This window comes from Dermacentor silvarum, chromosome 1 (genome assembly GCF_013339745.2).
Source record: "Dermacentor silvarum isolate Dsil-2018 chromosome 1, BIME_Dsil_1.4, whole genome shotgun sequence".
NCBI lineage: Eukaryota > Metazoa > Arthropoda > Arachnida > Ixodida > Ixodidae > Dermacentor > Dermacentor silvarum.
Window position 1 is genome coordinate 26,108,227 of NC_051154.1, and position 16,785 is coordinate 26,125,011.

At 45.8% G+C, this 16,785-nt stretch overlaps 1 long non-coding RNA gene across 1 annotated transcript; it reads right to left on the reverse strand.

Moving 5' to 3' along the window:
* Positions 1 to 852: 852 nt before the first annotated feature.
* On the reverse strand, positions 853 to 7,704 carry LOC119458329 (uncharacterized). Its single transcript, XR_005193477.2, has 3 exons — positions 6,910 to 7,704; positions 6,620 to 6,836; positions 853 to 1,740 (listed from the first exon to the last, which is right to left on the reverse strand). It is a non-coding gene; the product is annotated as an uncharacterized LOC119458329 (long non-coding RNA).
* Between the last annotated feature and the right edge of the window lie 9,081 nt (positions 7,705 to 16,785).

A 16,785-nucleotide genomic window follows, 5' to 3' on the forward strand; every position in this document is an offset into this window, starting at 1 on the left:
ACAAGGCGATGAAGCTACGGAGCTCTTTAAGTGTGGTTGGCTTGGGAAACTCGGCAACGGCGCGCAGTTTGGCAGGGTCTGGCAGGATTCCCTCGACGTATTTCCGTGACGGAAATACGTCAGTGAAGTCTTGGTGGACCCCGGCATAAAACACTTTCGTGTTAAAATACAGCGAGCGCACCGCCCTCGACGAGAGCCACGTCACAAGCAGCCGTGGCTACCTGCGCCCAGCCAGTGCCTCGGCGAGGGACGAATGTGCGCGACAGTTGTCCCGTCGCTGGCTAGACTGCCGAAGAAAAAAAAGATCATAATGAAATGGTCTTTTCAAAGCATGATTTTCATTTGACGCTTTGCGACTCATTCGTAAACTTACCTCTCATTACTGATTTTAATTAACTATTGGCCCGGTGACAAAATAAACAAGGTTTCTGCTTAGATGATTTCCAATAGTCTTCTTCTTCTTTCTGGGGTTTTACGTGCCAAAACCAGTTCTGATTATGAGGCACGCCGTAGTGGAGGGCTCCGGATTAATTTTGACCACCTGGGGTTCTTTAACGTGCACTACAACGCAAGCACACGGGCGTTTTTTGCATTTCGCCTCCATCGAAATGCGGCCGCCGGGGCCGGGATTCGATCCCGCGACCTCGTGCTCAGCAGCGCAACGCCTTAGCCGACTGAGCCACCCCGGCGGGTTGACTTCCAATAGTAATTACTTCGCTTCGTCGGCACACTATACATCAGCTCCTTAGTTTGTTTGTTTGTTTGTTTGTTATCGTTCGTTCTTTCGTTTGTTCGCGGAGGTGGGGATAATAGGTTAGCTCCTGATCAGGCAGAATGAAGTGAGCATTATTCAGCAATGAATAGTGAGCAATGAAGTGAGCTGGAATATTCAGAGAGGCGGACATTACTTGCACTAGAAATCAAAACACATATTCAACTAATTAAAGAATCACTCATTCTTAATCATTTACTTTATGGCACATATTGAAATTTACTATTTGTAGCCGGCGAGTTTTCAAGGCGTATCCACTCGGAATTAATTAATTAATTAATTATATCGGAATGAATTTCCAGAATGACACCAGTTTGGAGATATGCGTTATCAAACTCGAATTAAAAATGCACTGTTCCACTAACTTTTTTAACAAAACGCTCTTTTATGCATCGAATCACGAAAGTAACTGCCATGGAACGGCCATGTACTTTGTCCCACACTTTAGGAAATATCTCGAAACTGGTGTCATCCTGGAGATTCATTTCAAGAGGATACGTCTTGCAACCTCACCAGCTACAATTTTTAAATTGCAATATATGCCGTAAAGTGATTTATTAAGAAGTTATTTACTGATAATTCGTTATTTAATCGAATATGTGTTTCACTTTCTCGTGCTAGTAATGTCCGCCACTTCGAATGATCCAGCTCAAGGACAAGAAATATGCCATCTGCCACAGGCAATTTTTCAAAATTTCGGAAAACTTAAAAATTATCACTCCGTAGTTTTATTTCGTTGGCTACTAAATTGATTGCGCGAAACAGGCTTTTATAACTGTCTCGGAACTGACTGTGTTTATGCTTGATCGATTTTCTGATCTGTACGCACAGTGCTCGAACAACCAACCATCAGACGCACGCATGCGCTGTGAGCAATCGGCTCCATATGCGGCTTACTTTGCGCCGGAGCGGCCGCGACGAGGCACAGCAGCCAGAGCAGCAGCATCGCCGTGTACTTCCACATGGCTCTTGGCACAGGAAAGAAAACAACAACATCACACAGTTAGTGCGGCAAACGTTTCCTCACCGACACACTTCAACAGCCGATCACCTAACAGGACGTTCTTTTTTTTTTTTTTTTCGAACGGTGTCGAAATGGGGATTTTGGTCGTCCCTTTCAGTGACGTAGCTCGAGCATGGTCACGAGTATGTGGAGTATAACTTTAAACCATATCCCTGTTAAAAACACATTTCCGTGGGCATTACGTTTAGTCCAAGAAAAATGGACTATTACAATCACGTCCAAATGTACAGGAAGATGGAACGCGAAGGGAGTAACAGTAAAAATATGAAGACAATATCGTACGTAAAAGTAGTCAAGATATTATACCGTGTAAACACAGCGAATAACCACATCGCTAAATTAACATGATCGTTATTACAAGTTTGCCGTTATTACAAAGTGAACCAGACATGCGAAATTGCATTAGCTCACTGTCGAATGTCTTAGAGCAGAAAGGCCCGCCTTCCTCCTCCTAGGACTGCAGGTCCCCTGATTCCCTTCTCTGCATTTCAATGAAGAGCTCTCTCTTGCGAAGACAGAACGATGTCTTTCAATGATAAAATAGGGGACTAAACTCGCCAAGTTATCACCCTAAACCTTTAGCTAACTAGTTCAATTAAGCAACGTTATCTTATCGCACTTCATTCACTGAAATACGAGACTGGTGCATTAGCAAGCAACACGTGCGACATGGACGCGGCACACACAGTACTCGGCTCAGAGCTCTCGCACGAGCGTTGGGTGCAAAGCTGTAGAGCTATCTGTCCGCGCAAAATTGACGCGTGTTACAATTGAGTGAAATGAAGCCCTTCTGCAGCGGCCCATATACCAGGTGTTCAAAATTAAGCTTTATGGAATTTTTAAAAATCGCCTGTGGCAGGTAGCGTAATTCTTAGCGTTGAGCTTGGTTATTCGACGAGGCGGACATTAGTAGCACGAGAAATCGAAACACACATTCAACTAATTAACAAAAATTACTAATTAACTTCTTAGTTAATTACTTTACGACACATATTGCAATTTACGAATTGTAGCCGGTGAGCTTGGCAGGCGTATCCACTTGGAATGAATTTCCAGAATGACAGCATGCAGTTTGGAGATATGCGCCATCAAACTCACCGTAAAAATGCACTGTTGTTCCACTTACTTTTTTTTAGCAAAATGCTGCTTTATACGTTGAAACACAAAAGTAACTGGAAAGCCCATGTATTTCGTTCCACACTTTCGGAAATAATATCTCGAAACTGGTCATCCTGGAAATTCATTTCAAGTGGATGCGTCTTGCAAACTCACCGGCTACAATTCGTAAATTGCAATATGTGTCGTAAAGTAATTAACTAAGAAGTTCATTAGTAAATTTTTGTTAATTAGTTGAATATGTGTTTCGATTTCTCGTGCTACTAATGTCCGCCTCATCGAATAACCCAACTCAACGATAAGAATTATGCTACCTGCCACAGGCGATTTCTAAAAATTCCGTAAAGCTTAATTTTGAACACCCTGTGCAAAACAAGCTGTCAAACGCATTGGATATTAATGCTGCTATCTCGCCTTGTTGGTGCGTTAAGCACAGCACGCGTTGCAGACAAATGAATAAATGGGACATACACTGCGCCAGCCCCCAACAAATTTATTTTGACGCTCGGGACCGTTCGTAAACCAGATGACGCTAGTGTAAAGCGTACACGTGATGACAGCTATACGTTAAAAAATAATTGGGGTACAGCCAAAAGCACCGAAGTGGCAAAAAAAATGTTTGTGGTGTTAGAAATGGCGTTGTTAGGATTCGCAAAACGTTTAATTGCTAAAAGGAAGACATCGTATACAAAAGCGAACAAAGCCTGTTTAAAAACTCTCAATGGTATAGATATTGCCGAAGAAGTAAAGAGTAAAAGTAGTGCCTCTGTTCTATAACGTGAATGAGTTGGTAGTAGAATCTCAATGATATGCCCTCCTCGGGACCTCGAGAAGTATTCGCATCATCAGAAATTCGTATGATCTTCACAACCACAATAACAGCACCAAAGCGAAAGTTTATTTATGGCAAGTACTTTTGATTAGGGAGTTACCTTTGATTTGCTTGTGGACATTTCTTCCCACAAAGACATCCAAGAGATCCTTCTGTACGATGCGTAACACTTCTCACTCGTCCCTTCACAGTGAGTTTAAAGCGCTCACTGCACGCAGCAGTGAGCGCTCTTAACGTACGCATGACCTTTGTCAATGTCGTGGAAGACAAAGAGTTCATGCTCCGACATCGACATCGCAACTGCACGCCGCGCCTGTACTGTCCTGACTGCGATAGATCTCGCGACGGCTCAATTGATTCGGATCATCCATCTTATCACAGGAGAACGTTCGAATCATCCCGAAAGAGAATACATAGTGCATTACACATTCTGGACTGGGCTTCTTTCAAATTTTGTATAATTCAGACATTCGGATCAACTGTGAATTTTTTTTACTTTGGTGCGGTCGTTGGTATATATTTGCGTATAAATCGTGGCATCTAAACTGAACATTTAAGGAAGCAGTAGAGGGAGCCTGGAAACGAACTTCAATTTCTCCCCAAAGGAAACATTTTTTGCTTCGTGCAACGTTGATTTTCCGAGCACAGGCTCTCCAACTCCCCGTCACTTATTCCCGTTAAGTATATGGCGAGGACATGGGCGCACGCACTGGGGTCTGTGAAACACTTCTGTTTGCGCTAAGGTATCCTCCCGGATACCTATTTCTCGCATATATTGCCGTCCTTTCCAGTACACCTGCAGACGCGTCACACGTGCAAAACTCTCATGTGTCGCTTCAGCAGAGGCCAAGGAGACATGTGGCTTTTGTTTTCGCATGAGCGTCATTGCCGCTGCTTTCTCACGTATCGGTCCATTTTAGGCATTGTCAAGTGTGGCCTATAACATCGGCTTTCGCCCAGCCGCATATGGCGAAAAGAATGGATCGGCCAGTCCGTATTTCTCACTTTTGTTAACCGAAACCAAATAAAAACAATTTCTTTCGTCGCCAATCGATCAAACGGCCTGCCGGCACGGATGTACGTTATACGTGACGCGAGAAAAGGCGGGGAGGTCGCGCTATCGTCGCCACTTAACGCGATGACTAATTACGCGCCAGGCCCCAGTGCAATGCGAGCGGCAAATATCTGGGCCGCAACTGGCACACAGCGACGCTTTCGCGAAGGGAGCTTGGCCCCGGGGCCATGAAAGCTCTTGCACACTACAGAGCTCCGAACTTTCGCGATCCGCGGTCGGCGAATCGCAAGAGTTGTGAGGAACGAAAACCTTTGAGAATACGGCCAGTGAGCACGCCTTTCAATGAGCGCGCGAAGGCCATACTCGATATTCAATATCATCTGCGCGTAAAGGGAATAATCGATAACGTTTCACAAAGTGTTCTGAACACGCGTAGCACAACGATATATCCTTTTCGAAGCCAGCCGGTATCTCTAAGCTGTTACGCAGGGAGGGCAATATTAAGGAGGGCAAACGCGCTGCTGTTACACGTATAAGCACGCGTGATGCTCCACGTGGGAACCTTTGGACGGACACCATCGCGGTGGGAAGGCCAAAAAGAATGTGTACTGTCAGATAGCTTAAAGGTCCTACCAGCCCGCGGCATCTGCTTAAACTTCCCTGTTGAGCACGCACGTGCACTAAATAAAGCTATGCGGCAGACGCACACTTAAAAAAAAAACACAAAAGAAAACAAAAAAGTCGATGGCGTCGTGGAGAATAGCATAAACGTGGTAGTGTCACTGACGAAATCTTCGACGCCGCGAGAAGACACCTCGCGTTAGTACACGCATTAAAGTTGATCGCTAAGCATCTGCGTCATTTGATGATATACGTCGTTTGAATAGTTTGCGTTGCGACAGATGACCGCACTAAGAATTTGTGCGCGCGAATCCCATCAACAGGTTGTTGTAGTGTTATATCATATTGAAGTCGCAATTGGTCTTGTAGACATCTAATATTAAGTTAGCCTATTTTACGTTAGTACAAATTATTGACCTAATTATGATAGCGTTTTCTTTTTTATCTTTTTTTTGCCTGTCATCCTACTGTTACTGGTCCTTCTGAAGATTCACTGGACACGTTACTTCGTAATTTACAACAACTTACAGCGAAGCTTTCCAACCTGTTAGCACAGAGAGCGAGAGTAGATGGAATATGGAGGGCCAGCACAAAAAATAAAATAAAATAATTAATAAAAATTAACGAAAATAATTAACAATAAAATAAACAAACTTAATTTTCGTTCCATGAAGATGAACAACGCCGCTCCATGTTTTTTTTTTTTTTTTTTTAACCAATACCGTCCGATCATCAAATAAAGCTCCCGTGATTTGGGTTAAACAAAATTTGTTGGGGGCCAGCCATATACTGGAGGCGTATAGCGAGTGGTAGTTGAGGTTTGTATAAAGCGAACCGCAACCCCATGCATGCCGACCGTGGAGGACACCCACGCCTAGCTCCCAAGCAAAATCAGTCTACACCACCGTGCATTCAAACACACGAAAGATGGCTCAAACCCAAGGTCATGGTCACGCACTTAAGAGCCCAGGCAAATCATGAAGAAATCGAAAACCGACTCAAGACTTTACAGTAAGGGGGGATGAACGCTCAACATTAGCCGTTCTTCTCCGGGAATGAAAAGCCCTGCGCCAGATTGTGAGCTTACTCATGCTGCTCGCATACATGACGGAGCGCATTCCACGTCCCGCACTTTTGGACAGACGGATTGTTATTCTTCTCGCCTAACTATCCGTGCACAACCAGCTAAACATCGCTGCCTGTCCGCGATTCCAGTGAGGGTTGACGAAACGTGCTCACCGGAGAATCTTGTGGACGGTGGAAGGTGAGCGGGCGGCCGTCGTGCGGCGCATCTTGCGGACCGAGCGCCTTTATAGGAACGTCGGCGAGGGCGAGACCAACACGGGCCCTGCGTCAGATGGGAAGAAGCCATCTGCCGGGTGAGAACGCCAGCCGCGCCGGAACCCACGGTCTTGGCGGCGTGTGGGAGGCCTTGATGGACACGCCGGACCCAGACCTGAACGACGATTAAGGGTTGCCTGGGTTTTCCGGGAGATAACAGAAATGCGACGTCAAGATAAACATCTTACCTGTTCGCTCCTGAGTTGCTGCTGCTATAGTGAATGCTGCGAAGGATATCCGGCGAGGGAGGCAACCGAATGAGGAACTGAAAATTTGGTGACACATTTTTTTTTTGTCTTTTCATTGCAAAATTTTGATCTCAACACACAAAAGACGGCTGCGGAAAACTGCGTGCACACTTTTTTTTTTTTTTTTCGCTGCAGAAACGAACGATTACACGACGCGTACGATGTGACCAAGGAACTTTGCGCTCTGCGTCGGATTGCAACCGCCCTATAGTGCAGTGCAAAGTGCCGCTCGATGTCACTTTAACAATATTTCTTTATATATAGCTTGCTTGGGCTGCGTTACAGTCAGGTGCAGACACGCGGGGAGCAGTACGTCTTGCAAACTGCCTTTAGTTTTCTTTTCCTTTTTTTTTTTTTTTTTTGTCTACCGCTCGAGTTACGCCAAAGAAAGGCTGGATCCACCACAGCTTGCAATTATAAGAGAAGAGTTGGTACGTGTTAAATGTGGCAGCAACGCTAAACAAGAGATATGCACAACCCGCCCGCCTTAGAGTGCGTTACTGTGAACCACGAATTCTAAGAAAAAGAAAAATGAGAAGTACTGCAGTATACGCGATTTATGTTCTGCTCAGAAAGGATCAGTGAACAATCGCGACTTCCGAATAACAGAGAGGGTAAACAGGAAACTACCGTGGTATGGTTGTAGGGAATCGTTGGTGCATGTTGTACAACACCAACCCTATTAAGTGCACTTCTACAAAAACTACGGTAAAAATTATGAAATACAGAGAGAAAACAAGATCGTTAAGTGCAAGAACGCGTTTTCAACCTCTTCAATGGCGACTAACGACAAGCATGCTGCACGCCAGCATGAGAAATAATAACAAAGAAGAAATAAGTGAAAACAAAATACCTACATTAACGAGAGGTCCCTTCCACGACGCTGTGTGAGGTGAAATAATACACAGTACGCGTCAACATGGTCACTGCAACGAAGAACGAGGCTGTGGAGCGGTCAAAGCTTTCCAAGTATGACACCGAGAATCGCGTTGGCTTATTTGAGACTCTTACACGTGTATAATATAGCACAAAAGAAAAATAAACCACATGAAACCTGTTTACTCAATGATGGCTTAAGAATTCGTCGTCGAAAGCCTTTGGCAACATGCCACCCCCTCCCCAGCTTTTCATCTCTCAAGAGATCTTTCAGCTGAAAGAAAAAGGAACAGTACAATGTGACTGTGAGTACGCTTGTATTTGACTGTATGCATTGGACTCTATCACTTGAATCAGCTTCAAGAAATCTGTTAAGGAGTTCGCAATTCGGTGTATACATAAACATTTTAATAAAATCAGCTGGCTTTCTATATACGCAGGCTTTTTAAGCGAAGCTTTATAGGCTCACAAGTTTCGGCGGTGGTGGTGGTGTCACGCTGAAAAGTGGGCCGATCCTGGCGATAGTGCAGAAAGGGTCCAAGCTCAGTGGCACATACCAGGGACAAAAAAGAAAGAGAGAGAGAGAGAGAGAAGGAAGGAAAGAGAGAGAGAGAGAGAGAGAGAGGGGAAAGAAAGAAAGAAAGAAAGAGAGAGAGAAATAAAGGAAATCACCAGCCCTTCCTCTGTCGAGAAAATGAGGGTAAGCAAAGGTTGTGTGTGTACTTGACCTACTACTTTCCCTTCTCTTTCCTACTACATTTTGTTCCCTTTCATGTAAGTTTTCCTTCCGTTGCGTTGTAAGCTTCCTTCCCTCGATGCATACATTTAATAAACGTTTATGTTTTATTATCGTGACATGTCGTGAACTTTACGTACGTTACCCTGAAGAAGGTCAGATACACGCACGACAAGCTTCGCTTACCCCCATTTTCTCGACAGAGGAAGGGCTGGTGAATTTTTATTAATAGTCAGAACTTTCATGACACAGCAGTCATGTGTGCGAATTCCGAGAATAATTTGAATTTCCGAACGGTTTGTGCCCGCAGCAAGTGAAACTGTAAACTGTTATGTCGCGTGCGTTATGTCGTCGCGTGTAAACGTTATGTCGCGTGGGAATCCGAATACCAGGCTCCCTCAGATCGCACGCCCCGTCAGCTTTTGACGACGTGTAGTACCTGAGGATTCGGGAAGCCAAGCTGTCGCATTGACCATGCTCCTGCAGAGCAAGAAGTAACGAGAGAAAAACAAAGAAATAAAACGAAACGAAAACTATTTTGTTATGTATTAAGCCATAAACTTGATAATGATTTAGTCCATAAAAAATGATGGAGGCAAAAGGCGTAGCGCATCAGAAACAGGACACAAGAGGAAGAACACAGACAACACACGCGTTTGGCGCTAACTTTCAACAAGTTTTTATTGCGGGATCACATATATACAACTCTGTCGCCTGCAATAGAACACGTGCTCCGAGCAACCTGATAGCACATCTCGCTACAGAATGGGAAGTAAGTGAAAATAATAATAATAATAATAATAATAATAATAATAATAATAATAATAATAATAATAATAATAATAATAATAATAATAATAATAATAATAATAATAATAATAATAATAATAATAATAATAATAATGCCATACGCATAAATTTCACCTCTTTTCCCGATAATGAAATGGACGGTTTGCTGATAGAAGACCCACCGAAGGTGGTGATGTGATACGTATGCCTCAATAATGAGCCTGGCCATCTCGTTTAGGCTTTTTCCTAGAATCGCCGTATCTTCAAAGATGGGCCGGCAGGGGCAATTCTTGCAGTGCTGTGCAAGAAAACCATCGGCTTGCTCTTTGTTCACATTGCGACTAAGCTCACGTAACCTGCCATTAAGGCATCGCCCGGTCTGGCCGATGTAGCAGGCTCCGCAGGATGTAGGTATCTGGTCGACGACACCGCTTATTCATTCTACAGGCTTTTCCCGGTGATTCTTTTCGCAAGTGGCCTTCTTTGTACCTCCTGGTGTGGTCTTCCCACATAGACTGCTTAATTTGTTAGGCGCTGAAAACGCTACTGGAATGTTATTGCGTTGCGCTATTTTCTTGAGGCGATGCGACAATCCATGCATATAGGGTATGACAGCTACCCTATTCTTCTCTATGTTGGGGCACCGTGGCGAGGATACTTTCAATTTCAGATTCAAGTATCCAACCTGTTAACACCCTTGTAACACATACTATGACGCTCCAGCATGATTTCTTTCGTGCGCGTGCCTTCTTACACCTCAAATTATTCGATATATGTCTCCCTTTAACACTCACCCAGTGGAGGTCACACAGTGAACCGGATGTTTTGATTCCAGTTACCCTCCACGTGTCCCTGCATTTCTCTCGTCATTTTTTTTTCAGACAAATTCGCACAAACTAACAAGCCATGGGTTGTCCACGTGATCAGGCTTCACAACGTGACAGAAAACAGCCCGCTGTTGAAGTAGGCACCAAGCACCGGATTTTGTGCGACTAGACTAATACTATTAAAAAAAAACTGAAATACATTGAATGACATTCTTGGCTTCAAGGACTCCCAAAGGCGTTAGAAAAAATTAATAAAAGGTACGGTTATACTTTTCATAAGGGGCACAGTAATATCACTTGAATATAGGAGCCCGCATATCGTTAAAAAAAAAAAAAACCCACGTACAGGTTATTTGACAAGATATGCATTTTATACGTATATTACAAAAAATTATTCGCTTAATATGACTGAAAACTCGACTGAAAAGAATTTGTGCGCACGATGGTGCAAAAAAAAAAAAGAAAAAAAAGAGTAAAACAAGTTCTCGCCGCCTCCGTCTGGATAAATGTGCCTCTGCTCTCAGGGTAACTCTTTTCGTGAGAACGACGACTCGGCGGACGCATATCTCGTATTCAAACATCCACGTTTGCACATTACACGCACAACACCTTAAGCCAGGTCAGTCGTTCCCACGCAAGGAAGCATGGACAAAGACAGACCGCGTCGGCTTAAATTGATTTTACTTCCGCGATGCAACGCGAGTCAAAACTACATAACCTGTAATCTGAAGAAACAATCTATATACCCTATATATATATATCCCCTATACCAGCCACTCTTTTACGCAAATCGACATATGAAGTGCCCTTCCAACGTGTGCACTTCCAGTTGCGCTATATACACTACCGATTTCCTTGACATTTGCAGTGTATAGCGACGACGTACGTATTTGATACTTCAGTAATGCATATTCTTTTACAGCAGCCAAAAAGCGATACCGGACAGACGGCAATCACGACTTGCTCGTTTCGACGTCGTCAGTTTGAGTGAACTTGGGAAAGTGCACGCATAGAGGAAAGCCAAAAGTATAGCGACCCTGGCGGAAGCGCACAGCCGTATGGCGATGGCGGACCACAACTTCGAATGATGATTTACGCGTGTATATGAATTCGGAAATGTCAGCAGCTGGTAAGTTGTGCCGGCCTCTCTACAACAACGAATCATTGAATGGATGGAGAAATCGTTCGCTGAAATTATATATATATATATATATATATATATATATATATATATATATATATATATATATATACAGGGTGTTTCAGCGAACACTTTCAAAATTTATTTAAGGTTGCCTGTGGCAGATAGCCCAATTGTAGTTAATGAGGTGGTCTACTCGAAGAGGCGGACATTATTTGCACAAAAAATTGAAATGCATAATGGACGAACTAACAAAAAATCACTAATTAAGTTTTTAACTAATTACTTGATGGCCCATATATTGCAATTTACAAATTGTAGCCGTGGAGTTCGCAAGGCGTATCCACTTCGAATTAATTCTCAGGATGACACCAGTTTCAACATATTAATTCCCGAACTTTGCGGACAAATGCATTGGCGTTCCTGTTAATTTTGTGCTTCAATGCATAAAGCGACGTTTTGTTAAGAACTTAACTGGAACGCCAATGCATTTCTCCGCAAAGTTCGGGAATTAATATCTCGAAACTGGTGTCAACCCGAGAATTCGTTCCAAGTGAATCCGCCTTGCGAACTCCATGGCTACAATGTGTAAATTGCAATATGGACCATCAAGTAATTAGTTAAAAACTTAATTAGTGAATTTCTGTTAATTATTCGATTACGCATTTCGATTTCTTGTGCAAGTAATGTCCGCCTCTTCGAGTAGACCAGCTCATGAACTAGAATTGTGCTATCTGCCACAGGCAACCTTTAAGAATTTTTGAAAGTGTTCACTGAAACACCCTGTATATATATGCCAATGCATGTATAGATACAGGCGACTTCATCTGCAGTTCTTTTCCTCAACGCTTGTGATTCCTTGCTAGCGGCAAAGTGTGGTGCTACTATACGGGATGGTCACTTTTATGCTTTACAAGAATTAAAAAAAAAATTACCTGTGGCAGATAGGAAGGAAGAAGAAGTCGACTAGGGCGGACGCGTACACATCTGATTTCATTTTTCAATGTTTTCGGACATTTTCCCGCAAAGAACCCAGGAAATATATACATTTTCTGAACCGGCAAGATGTAAGGAATCCGCAAGATACCAGATTTTTATCGGTGGGTGGACTTTTCGCCATTTTCTGAGGTTTTAATTGTTCTCCGACCACGCCAGTGAGAGAGTAACGGGCTCAGCCTGCTCTCGGTGCGGCGGCGTAGGTGGGCCTAGGCCCTTGTGCGCGAGTGATACGACGCCAAGCGTCTTCGCTAACAGAGAAGCCATGCCCGCAGTGGTAACCGTGGAAGGAATGGACGTTACTCAAGAGGATCTCAACGGTGCGGGGTGGATTACCGCTCTCGGCACCCGGAGAAAGCAAGAGACGAAGAGGCCGCCGTTACGGAACGGCCAACGTGGCACCAAGAGCGCGCCGGTTGGCTGCCACGCTGCTAAAGGACCGGCCAAGAGTCTGATGAAACAGGTCACGGCAGCCTCGCGACTTCCGAAGCCCCCCAAGGATCAAATCAAGATCATCGTGCGCCCCAAGGGAGGCCTCGACGTATCTAGAGTCGACGTAGTACTCCACGCTCAAGCCCTGGACACGGCGGCGGCCCTGAGTGAGCAGCAAGTGATGGAAGACACCGTGTGCCCGAACAAGGTACAGAACATTTTGGTAATATTTCCACTCCGCATGACTGTAACGCGATATAAAACTATAGCCTATGCAAAAATTTGCAAGATCCACACCAAGCACGGCGCCTACGAAGTCTCGGCGTATATTGCAGCCCCCGAAGGCACATGCAAGGGTGTTATGAGAAACATCGACCGCTCACATGACGAGGGAGCGCTCAAGAGAATGATCGTAAACGAGCGAAACCCCACAGCAATCGAAGCAAGACGAATCAAGAACTCGCACGCGGTCGTGATTCTCTTCAAATGCATGCGCGTGCCCAAGAAGGTGATATGTGGCACAGCCCTATTGCCATGTTTTCTTTACAAGCGGCAAGACGAAGTTTGCTACGCGCGTGGTCACGTGGGCCATCGAGCCAACGCCTGCACCAGCGCAGCGTAGAAGAAAGAAGCAAATGCCGCGGTCGCGGAAAGACTAAATCCGAAGACGAAGAAGAGGAACACCAGTGCACCCCTAAGTGGGAGGCGGACCCCACGTCACCGGCGATCAAACGTGCAAGAAACGCTACCAGATCCCGTACATCGTACGACGTCGACGCCGAAGGCGCCGGCAAATGGCGAGGAAAGCACAGCTGGACGGAGAATCCGACGTCACCGACACAAGCGACAGCTCGGCGGCCGCGCCAGTTGCGCGAAGCGGATCCATTCTCAGAAGCCGCTCTCAATCCAGAGGACGTTCTTGTTCGAGAAGATCTAAGCCAAGAAAAGGAGAGAGCTCCGACGCCTCCAGATCGAGATACCGGTCCCGTTCCCAGTCAGCCAAGCGGACCATGTGGGCCGGCAACGTCAAGGGCGCGACGTAGCCGTCTCGATCAGAAAGGACAGAAGGACAACACACATCAAACAAAGAAACGAAAGGTGAGCCACAGCCAGAACATAGGGTCAATCCCCGTATCCAATCGCTCGAGGCAGAAAACAGGCAGCTTAGAGGCAAGCTCGCAGAACTTGAAGAAGCTTTAAATAGCTTTAGATGACAAGTCACAAACCGCGACGAGGCTAGCACCAACAACCGTGAACCGTTAGCCTGGCAGCCGAGACGTAAGGCACCCAACCCAGATCCGTTAAGCGACACAGAGGAGGAGCACGAGATGACGAAGGATTGTGAGACCTCATCCACCGCCTTGGCTCCCCCCGCCAAAAATGAAGGTAAATGGGAAAAGACCCTGAGTAGGATGATGGAAATGCTTTCCGCCACAGAGTCGAGGGTAACGTTACTAGAAAGACCTAGGGCTCAGCCTAAGAGTAGACAAGTAGTACAAACAGAACTGTCCTTAGCTACTCCAAATCTTTTAAATAAATAAAAATAAATAAATAAATAATAATTAAATTTTTAAATAAATAAAAATAAATAAATAAAAATCCAGACGGAGGCGCTAAAGGATTCTAAAGAATCTACAATGGCGAATACAATTAGCAGCACCGTCAAAATTTGGCAGTGGAGCTGCGCCAGTTTCCAGAGGCGCAAGGCTCCATTAGGTCAACTCGTCAGATCGGTGGCGGATAAGCCACAAGTCATTTTATTACAAGAAACACTCGGGTATAAAGACATCTCTATTTCGGGATACCGCACTAGCGCGTACAGAGGCGAAAAGGGAAGAGGTATAGCCATGCTATAGTTAAGAAGAGCGTCTCCTTCGTTGTGCACAACGTCCCGAAATAAAAGGTCGGACTCGAAGCCCAGCTGATCGAGATCGTGCCCAGTAGAACGAGCAGCGCAAATGCCTTCATTCTTAACGTCTACAGTTCTCCTGCGGACAGGAAAAGAGATTTTAACACCTTACTCAGCGCCGCAATCAGGGTAGCCAGAAACGCGCCCCTTCTGATTGCGGGTTACTTCAACGCTCCAAGCACAGAATGGGGATACGGCTTTGACAGTAAGAAAGGCACAAACTTAGCCGGTTGTGCTGCCGATTCTAGCCTCACACTCATCACGGATCCTAGGTTTCCCACCAAAAGGGGTAACTCGGTCAGTCGCGACATCACACCCGACCTCGCGTTCCTCCGCGGTATCGAGGGCACGTGGGATAATCACCAGCAGAACTTGGGTAGCGACCACTACATTCTCGAAATCGCGGTGCAGGTCAAACCTAAATCACCAGTCAGATACGAATAGAATAGCCCTAGTATCTAAGCACACGGCTAGCCTATACAGTTAATAAATCTCTCCAAAGTACTGCGGACAAAGAGACTAGGAGATCGCCACATCGCCTAGTTCCCGGCCCACGTTGACGGAGTAGTTAATCAAGCGGGTTGCAACCCCTACGAGCAGGCCCAGTGCCTAGCGCGTGAATTCACGAACCGCGCCCGGGCTAAAGGTCCAGCTCTCTCACAGGATTGCTCCCCTAAAGACCCGGGGGAGACCAATCGTAGCAGCGTCCGTACGCACGACTTCAAGTGCCACGGCGGAATCCGCGGCCATAGCCCTAGCCATCCGAGACGCTGAGGCCAAGAGCCAGTCGGCTTATATACTCACAGACTCGCAAGACGCCTGCCGGCTCTTCCTTCGGGGAGTTCTACCGGCCGGGGTCCTTCGCATACTAGGACCAAGCCTCCAAATGGACCACGGGATAACCTGGTGTCCCGCGCACACCGGAGTGGAAGGCAACGATCGGGCGGATCGTCTGGCTCGAGGTATAACAGGCCGAGCCGCGATACATACCGCTCGAACGGACGCCTCTCCGACACCCGGCAGCACACCGAGAGACATACTTGAGGCACAACGACTAGGAAGACGAACCAAAGCTCCACCTCACCCCAAGCTAAACAGGCGACAGGCGAGGGACTGGCGCCGAATACAGACAAACATCTACCCACATTTACATAGACTGCACAAAATATTTCCTAACAAACACAGCGACAGGTCTTAATTTAAATAAAGTTGTTTCTCTCTCTCTCCCCCTAAAGACCCTCTTACCACCTTTAACGAGATCAGATCCCACTACAGACTGAGCAGGAGAAAATTCTCTCCCCCTAACCCAAAATTAAACAGCTCTCAGTCTGCCACGTTTAGGCTCTTACAGACGAGATCGTACATCACCTCCAGAGCGCTCAATCGGATAGATTACAACTTCCCGCAATCGTGCTCCAAATGTGGGCACGAGTATTGCTCTTTCGATCACATGCTCTGGCTGTGCCCGTTCAACGCGGGCTCTGATCTTCACAAGTCCAAGTGGGACGCCCTACTGCAAAGCGCAGACTTTACGCATCAACAACAGGCCGTCCAGAGGGCCCGCGACGTCGCCGAGAGCCATCACCTCCCGGTTCCGTCATGGGCGGAGCCACCAACTTGATTGGGGTGCCTTCGGCTCCCCCCAATCTTTATCCTGAGGACCTTTCAATAAAGATATTGTCAACTGTCAACCGTGGCAGATATCATAATTCTGTAGTCCTTGGGCTGGATTATTCAAAGAGGAGGACATTATTTGCGTGAAAAATCAAAACACGTCATGAGTAATCACAACTAAATGACAAAAATTCACTAATCAACTTCTTAAGCGATACTTTACGGCATATATTGCAACTAACGAATTGTATGCGGCGAGTTTCGAGACATTCATTCCCAAAGTGTGCGACGAAATACATGGGCGTTCCAGTAGCTTTTGTGCTTTGCGGGGATGCGCGACTTTCACGCGTCCCCTGATGTTGTTTTCCCCGCATGGCTCCCGTCTCCTGTAATCCAGCGCGAAGGTGGGTGTGGTTGCGGCGTATTGCGAGAGATGGCGCGAGTGTTGCGCTGCTAATAGAGTTACTGTATATGCGTAACTCTAGCTGCTAATATG